This window comes from Jatropha curcas, chromosome 1 (genome assembly GCF_041381405.1).
Source record: "Jatropha curcas cultivar XTBG-Jc1 chromosome 1, XTBG_Jcur_1.0, whole genome shotgun sequence".
Classification (NCBI taxonomy): Eukaryota; Viridiplantae; Streptophyta; class Magnoliopsida; order Malpighiales; family Euphorbiaceae; genus Jatropha; species Jatropha curcas.
In genome coordinates, this window is record NC_143151.1 from 11,709,614 (window position 1) to 11,716,537 (window position 6,924).

Here is a 6,924-nt window from a genome sequence, read left to right on the forward strand (position 1 = left end):
TTGCATAATATATAATTTATAGTGTAATGCTAACAATAGATCCAATATTCATACACAACCCTATAACTGCGGAGTCCAAGAATAATCTGATAACAGAATAATTTATACATCCAAAATTAAATAACAGGAATATAAAGTTTACATTTATAACTCTGCGGAGAAGATTGCAGAGCTCCAGTCGAATCAGCTGCTTCCTAGTACCTGGGAGGTTTGTTGGGGGGGGGTGAGTTTTGCAACTCAGCGAATAATAATAAATAATACACACCACATACAGTCAAGCAAAATGCACCCTAGTTTACTGAATGAACACACAACAGTCAATCAGATGACATTACATCAGCACCCACAAACAATATCACCTTCAAATAATCACATCACGTGGAAATTAGTCAGTGGAGTCACCGAACCCCCGATGAGTCGTCCTCCCACATGACTCATCCTCTCACATGTGCACCAGGGAGCCGATCCCCCATACTGGCCGACCGGTCTAATCCTCACTTGACCAGCCCTCTCATTGTTTTTACATTCTCTCTTTTTTTTTTTTTTTTTTTTTTTTTTTTTCATACCAACAGGAGGCAACCCGGTGGTCTCCATCCAATCTAGATCATCAAGCGCTCACAACAGGAGGCCACCCTGCGGGCTGCAATCAAATCTAGATTTTCAGGTGCGCAACAACAAGCGGCCATCCTGTGGTTTCAGAACAAACAGAATTATCAGGTGCACAAGGGGGCGCCGATCTCCCATTTACCCGGCTAACAGAAACAGAATTAGGATCCATATAACAGAATCAGAATATAACAGAAATCAGAATCAGGATCCGTATAACAGAAACAGTCTCACAAACCCATGGTGACCCACTTCATCCTAATTCCACACAAACAAAGCACAGTAATCAAACAATTCTTTCAACGTATTACACCAATTTCATCCAAATGCACAATTATATATAAGTATAATTATAATGATCGTAACTTAATATATATGATAAAATACTTGTAATATATTGTAAATATGTAAATAAAAACATAATGTTTATGAATAAATGTTATGCATATGCAGTGTTGATATGCATTATTTATTATTACTCACAGTGATGGAGAGCGAAGTTCTAGCTTTGATTCTGTCCTGGAGGAGTACTAGATGGACCCGGGCGATCTAAGCAAAGTAAGAATGACACAAAAAGAAATAATTCTATCAGACAAAATATTTCTTTACCACTCTAAAATTTTTATTTTATATTCTAACTCTTCTACGTAATTTAATCTCGAGATTTAATTTATTTTCTATAATAAATTTATTTTTCTACCGAACACTATTTTCTTTATTTTCTTTTGACTTCTATTTTATTTCCTACCGAAATTTATTTTATTTATTTATTTTTTTTTATACCGAATTTATTTTATTTTTCTACCGAAATTTCGGCAGCATCTCCCCTAAAAATTGGACTATCTACCTGTTAAAATATCAACAATTTCACAAATATTCAATCCATACGGCCCATCCGTCGGGCAATTAATCAAACAACAGTTTCCCATCCTCCTTAATCTCAACATCACCACACAATCCAATTTATACATTACAATAACATTATATCTAAGCTACCTTAATTAAATCAACAATAAAATTATAAAGCTATTAACTACTCACATTTACCAAATTGAATTAACTACAAATAATAAGATTAATTTCATTATCTAACATTTCTAACATTAACTTAGCTAGATTAATTAATTACAAATAATAAAATTAATTTCATTATCTAATATTAATATCTAATACTAATTTAATTAACTAATATTTCATTATCTAAATAACATTAACATTAACACAATTAATGTTAATTAATTAACTACTAATAACATTAACTAAATAACATTAACTAAATTAACGTTAATTAATTAATTATTGCTAGATCGAAAATTCTTACGCGTGTCGGGTTAAAAAGCAGTAACTGCCGGTGGTCGAACTCGACTGGCAGTGGCGGAGAGAGGTGGAGACGACCGATCGGCGTGCTGGAAAGACGGCAGAGCTGCTGTGACGCTGGCGGAGGCCCGATCTGTAGTGGCAGCGACGGCTTGACAAGGCTGTGCTGCTGCTGTAGGCGCGACAGAGGAACAGCAACGCGATCTGGCCGAGGAGACGAGGAGCTGCTGCGTTGCCGAGCTGCAGTAGGGGCGGTGGCCGAGTGGCAGTGGCGCGCGGCTCTGCTGCGTTGCCTCTGTCTCGCCAAGAACGCAGGCACAAGGAAAGGAAAAGAAAGAAAAAGGAAGAAAGGAAAGAAGAAGAAGGAGAAGAAGAAGAAGAAGGAGAAGAAAAAGAAGAAGAAGAGGGAGGAGTGGCGGTGGCGCTGTGGTGACAGTGGCGATGGAGTGGAGGTGCGCTGGTGAGGGGGAGTGAGTTTAGCGTTGGAGATAAAAGAAAAAGAGAATTTTCTAGATGGTTTGGGTCGAACCGGTTTGATTCGGCCCAAATCATCGATTTTTAACTGGTTTTCAAATTTTTCAATCGGTTTTTGGTTCGGTTTCTCATAGTAGTTGCACTAAAATATTAATATTAATTTCCAGGCTGTCGGTTCATTAAATTTAATTGGAAAAATTTTGAAAATAAAAATTCGGGTTATTTCAGTCTCCCCCCCTTAAAAAAATTCGTCCTCGAATTTTGAAAATAACAAGAAACTAGGATGCAACAATTGTTTACGACAATGGTGGCTGTACTTCTCACATAATGCTGTTGAGCAGATAGAAGATGAATCAAGAAGATGAGATAAATATTTTTAAGTTCGTTAGTCAGACCAGTAGAATTAATTTTTATTAAATTATGAAGACAAACCAATGGGAAGAAAATTCAATTTATAGGGAGGGTAGGATGATTATGAGATGAATCTAGCCCCAAAGTTACCTACCTTATTACCATAGTTAATTTAAACTTGAGTTGTACTATATCTATAAGTCGTCAAGTCAAGTCAAATATTCATTACCTAAAGTACAGATTCGACACTAGTATTCACCTTTACACGTAAGAATTTTAATCACTTATAACCTCTGCTTAAGTAAGGGTTATTAATCTCATTAGCTCTAAATCATGTGTCCTTACATTGATGTATCGTCATTTATTCTCTCACTAGCTATCATAGGCAAAGATCATCGCTCCATAAGAAACTCATACACAAACCAAGTATTTAACCTTACTTATATAAGAATCCGCATATTCAATCAAATTTACTACTATCTCAATTTGGACTCCTTATTTTAAAATTCAAAACCTACATGCTGACTCATCCATTTTCCATCAACTCCAATTCCATATATTTGCCCTCATAATCATTGACGTTGTTCATAATTAAGTAAGATGATTGCTGCCAATTCAAGAAAGTTTTCGATTCTTATCAAATTCTGCTATTAAGTACTATTTGATCATTTCCAATTAAAGAGAACAAATTCTTGCCACTACTACAAGCTTATTTCAAACAAAATCATGACATTTCTCTAGCTAAGTAAGAGATCAAGAATGTTAAACCCATAATTCAACTCCTGATTAGACTATGTCCTTTGTCTTATGTTTATTCTTAATCTCATGAATGCCTATGAATATTCAGATAATAATATCATTGAGTTATTCCTTTTCTCCAAGTCTATCATCTCCAAGATTTGTACAATTTATACCTTATACGATCTAAGAATATCCTCAACCTTAATTATGTTCTCTCTACATTCTTTACCCTAAACAAGGTTAACAACTTATTGAATCCTTCAACATCAGAGTTACAATGTACCAGTTCTCGAATGGACCTAACTATTTAAATCTTCCCTTAAACAATAAGATAAGTCGCAAACTGCCATTTATAACACAATTCTATTCATTCAATCATAATTTCTCTCAATTGCTAAGGAATTTGGAATAACTTTACATTGACTCCACATTATGCATTAATAATTTTCGCTCTAAACGGTACCTCAATCGAACCATGAGCAATTTAAATTGATTAATGATCTAATCGACATCCATGAGTTGGCATTCCAATATAATTAAAATATAATCTTAAACCATCCCGTAATCACATGCAACAGTTCTATAGTTTATCTTTTCAGTCTTCAAATACTAGCATGTATTCTCCTCACCAAAGTTGTTAAAACTATCTCAAGTTCACTTGTTTATTCTTGCACAAATTTTCAATATCCAAAATAAATAGTAAATTAAAACCCAGCTAGCTTACTAATAAATGAAAATACTCTAATTACCTTTACGTTCTACTAAGGACATAAATATAATTTTCCTTCTTTATCCAATAAAACAAGTAACTTGCAAAAGTTGCACTAATTAATAGAATTTCCTTATTTTAATTGCTTTACGTCAAGAGATTAAATTTATTCACATTCGTTGTCATCTCAAGCTAAGCCCCCATGATCTTTTATCAACTCTTATTCCCAATCATTACTATTTCCCAACTAGATGCTATCAAATTACATAAGTCAAAATTTTCTTATCTCTCTCTCCAGTAGAAAGTCTATCTTTCTGAATATAAGTACTAAGTTCTTTCATCATCGGGATTACAATCCTTAAATCATTATCTATTTGTATACCACCAGACATTCAATAACTTCCTACCTTTGATCTCTTTTTAGAATATGAATTTACTATATATGAACCACAAAGTTCTCAAAACTCACCTTGCAAGGACCCGATTAACTCAACTCATAAGGTTGGTTTATAACATTATCAATTATTTATTTAATATTCTATTAGAATTATCACCGATAGTGATGACTATTTTAAACCTAAAAGCCATTTCCCTACCTTCAATAGTATACATGTTCCATCTTTCTACTTTTAATAATATTTCACTTCTTTTTGTCTAACTACCTATTCTTAATTACTTATTCTAAAGCATCTTTTGAACTTTCACAACTCTTCTTTTTTTTTTTTCTTTTTTTTTTTTTTAGATCTTAATTTAATTACATCATAAAATTACTATTCATGATCATTTAATTTCTTAACATTCACATTCTCTCTATACTCCAAGAGATAACAAGAAACTGTTTAATTATACAAACATTATTCTCCTCTGTTCTTTATATTCAAATTATATTCAAGCTATAATTTTCCTAATATAATTATCATCGAATATAATAGCATTTCAATCCCAAAACCACTAATTTCCTTTGCTATCTTTTACTTTTATTTTATTATACTTGGTCCATAAGCTTAGTCTGGCTTATTAAACATTCTACATGTACTAAGATCTTAATTATATCACACATGGATCCATAACTCTTTCATGACTGTAAACCACAATTTTTCTACACTCATGAAATCCCAAAATATAGAGGTCTTTATCTTAAATCCGCTGATGTATCATTATTTTTATTTTCATCGAATCTTGTTACCCATAATCCCTAATTTATTAAACCTCTAATTACTGACTATCCTCATTTAACTCACATTAATTCATACTCTTCACGTTTCTACAATTGATTCTTTTCTTAATATTCATACAATAACAGGACTAGATCCATCCTTACTTATCTAATTTACTAGTATTATATCAATTAAATAATTGGACAATTATCTCTCCATGTCCGATGTCATTCACCAATACTCTTAATCATCATAGCCCAATATTTACATAACGTAAGTACCTTAATTCCCTTATGGAGTCCTCAGATCATAGAATCTCCCATTAAACAAAATCATTGATTGTAATTCACATACCATCGAGTGTGCAACAATTATTTTAAATATCAAAAGCTAAATACCATTAGATTTAATTCTTACTTGTACCATATTAAACCATAAGATGCCACAATCCACACAATATCCATTACTAAATGCATACAGAGTAGAGTAATTTGTCTCTTACTACGGATCACAATTTACGTTTCTTATAACCACAATAATTTATATGATTCCCTATATTCATACACTTGAAAAGGAATAGTTGATGAATGCTACAATACACTTTACTCCACCAAGCAGTAATTACTTCTCATAATTAAAAATCACTTGGTATAATAATTCCACCAATATTATTCTTTATGAAAAATACTCATCTCCAATTATTATAGCAAATCACACCAAATCCTTCAATATTTAAATCTTATAAAAAATCAGTTATGTACTTATACTAATTAATGTAATTATTCCATCCAGAAAATATTTACCCCAATAACTATAATAAATTCCACCAACCAACATCATGTAAATGTCACCAAATACATATATTAATTCAAGGCACCAATTAAATATATTCTAATGTCCTCAAATCCGAATCGTTTAGTTCTCTTATTAAATAAAACTAGCAACTAACTCTCAATTCTGCAGGCACACATATACACGCACTCATGCATCTTTTTTTTTTATATGTATTCTACATTCAACACATATTAAATAAAATAGTACACTTACAGTATTTGACTTCAATTTATTATTCATATGCAACTTATCTTCTTACATACTTAAATTATATATGACTATTATTTATTCCATAGAAGGATTTTTGTTTAAACCGTCTCCTAGCATCATTAACTAAATCACATCTCTAACGAACAAGGATGCAAATTTTAATCATTAAACAACTTGACTTTAGTCTGGTTGCGAACAACGCTGAAGGGAAAAGCAAGGAGGACAATGTCAAGACATGACAGGAATTACTCCGCAGTTACATCTAAACTTATAAACTTATGCTCTGATACCACCTTTGTCACGACCCGTTTCCGTGGGCCGGACCGGCACTAGGGCCCAGGTAAGCTTAAGGCCCCCGAGGCCCGTAGTAAGCCTAAATTATTCAATCTGTCTCAATTTCATCAAAACAGTAAGCCTCTATACAAACATATGGCCCAATCTCGATTAACACATAATATATAACCTGGGGCCTATTCACAATAAATTATAATCACGTTATGGGCTTACTGGTTCACCTGCGGCTAG

General features: G+C 32.8%; 1 long non-coding RNA gene across 1 annotated transcript; it reads right to left on the reverse strand.

Annotated features, from left to right (window-relative positions):
* Nucleotides 1-3,859, reverse strand: LOC149499006 (uncharacterized). Its single transcript, XR_016322108.1, has 3 exons — nucleotides 1,928-3,859; nucleotides 1,090-1,155; nucleotides 1-201 (listed from the first exon to the last, which is right to left on the reverse strand). It is a non-coding gene; the product is annotated as an uncharacterized LOC149499006 (long non-coding RNA).
* Nucleotides 3,860-6,924: the final 3,065 nt, after the last annotated feature.